This window comes from Mytilus trossulus, chromosome 9, assembly GCF_036588685.1.
Source record: "Mytilus trossulus isolate FHL-02 chromosome 9, PNRI_Mtr1.1.1.hap1, whole genome shotgun sequence".
NCBI classification, from domain to species: domain Eukaryota; kingdom Metazoa; phylum Mollusca; class Bivalvia; order Mytilida; family Mytilidae; genus Mytilus; species Mytilus trossulus.
In genome coordinates this window covers 31,052,492-31,054,649 of record NC_086381.1, presented here as the reverse complement: position 1 = coordinate 31,054,649, position 2,158 = coordinate 31,052,492, and positions in this window count along the sequence as shown.

Here is a 2,158-nt window from a genome sequence, read left to right as displayed (position 1 = left end):
ATTTTAATTTCACTGGCAATATACGACTTCATTTCATCTTTTCTAAAATTAGATAAATATTCAACAAGTGATACCTATACTTCTTTGGCAAAGCACAGAAATAAAAGTGATAATAAATGATTTAGTATTCCTGAAGTAGACAATGCATATAAATATTGATATAAAACTTAATTCACATATGGTTTGCATTAGGAACCATTTGAACAGATATTTATTTTTCATATCTCACTACACAGAATGTGTTAACCTCAAAAAACATTAAATTCCTCCATTGCATCTATTGGGAGCATATATCCAAGTATGGTTGTTATCAGATATAGAATATTTACAGCAAGCATCCAGACTCGAAAGTGACTGACAAACAGATGGGTCGAACACTATATACCCCATTATTTTGAAGTGTGGAAAATTGGTTGGTATATCAACACTTCTTATTTATTTAAAATGATAATCATACATGTCAAAGGCTTGTTTTTTATTCCATTGAAATTTAACAAGTTGCTGATATCAAGTTATATTCAATATTCCCTTAATTTATAAAATATAAACAAAATAAGGAACTGTAATGAAAATTTAATGTTACATACCTTCTAGTCGACATCCATTTCTCAAGATCTCCACTCATATTTGTCACAATAGATGTTAACTTTGGTGGTTTGCCTTCCACTATTGATTGGACATCAAGGTCAGGTATGGTATTTGTTACATCTAGTTCTCTGTATGGTGTGCAGTGTCCAGTTTTTAAATTTCAAAGTCACTTTGTCATCTGCCTTACGGAACACAAAATGGTGAATAGTTGGATGCTCCTAATTTTCTGAAGTCCCAAAGGCTGGTGATACGTTGAATATACGGCATAGGCTGATGTTGATATTAGCTGGTGTAGGTCAGGACTCGTGACAGCTGCTTGCTGGTGGCATTAAACCGAAAGTCTTAAGAGAAACTGGTCGACATCCTCATGGATGTGACCTACCATCAGGAAACTGAGTTTGATCTAAAACATTATAAACAAAATAATTAGATCAAGAAAGCAGGCTTTTTATAGTGATTGAATCAAAATAAACATTTGCACAATATTTAAAACTGGAAAAACATATCTTTTTTATGAGTAAAATCCTATAACTTTACGTGTAAATACTAAAATTTATAAAAATTGAAAAGGGAACTTACATCAATAGATATAAAAAATTCTACAAAGTTTTATGAGAACTGCTGAAAGTATTTTGTGAGTAATAGTTGGAAAACTTGTTTATCTCTCTTTTTAAATGAATAAAACCATATAATTCAGTATTAAATGTAAATTTAAAATTAATATAAAATAAAATAAAAGGGAGCTCACATCATTAGATATCAACAATTATCAAAGTTTTATGCAAATTGGTTTTTTAGTCTAAGTCCAACATTTTGATGACGGATGGACAGACAAACAACAGTATACCATAATACGTCCTATAAACAAGTGTTTAATTACTGTATAATTCATACTATATAATATGTAAATATTCTTTGTATGTCATATTTTTTTCATAAAAAAATGCATTTCATATCTATGTTCCATTTTAGCCATTATGGCTGTGTTTCTTTGTGTACAAGGAATTAAAATACAAAATGTATGCAAGATACTCTCATTTAGCACATGTTTGGCTGATATTGATTCAGTAGTTTCAAAGGAGAAGATTTTTCTAAGTAAGCAAACTAGATGAACAGACTAAAGAAATGTTTTAAAAGGGTTATAACCCCATAATAGGTAAATTTACAATATTGTCATAAATATAATCTTATTTGTAAATCCTACTCTGCTGAACATTTTTGCAACTTGTATTTATCTTGATCTATACTCATATTCAATATAACAATTGAAAACTGCAAAATTTTCTTAAAATCATCAAATGTTTCCTAATTTGGCTAATAATTTCCGGGCAGGTACCTTGACATTATAAATACTTAAACTTTTTGTCTGATTACCCTAAATGACACTGTTTTATTTTTATTCATTACAGCTATGTTTTATGTGGAAACAGAAAATAAAACACAAACTTTATTCTAGTTAATCTAAGAATTTAAATTGATTCAGTAGTTCAAGAGATGAAGATGTAAAAAGTTTACAACAGATTGCAATGGATGCGAAGTGATGGCAAAAGCTCACATTTGCTTTGGAAAT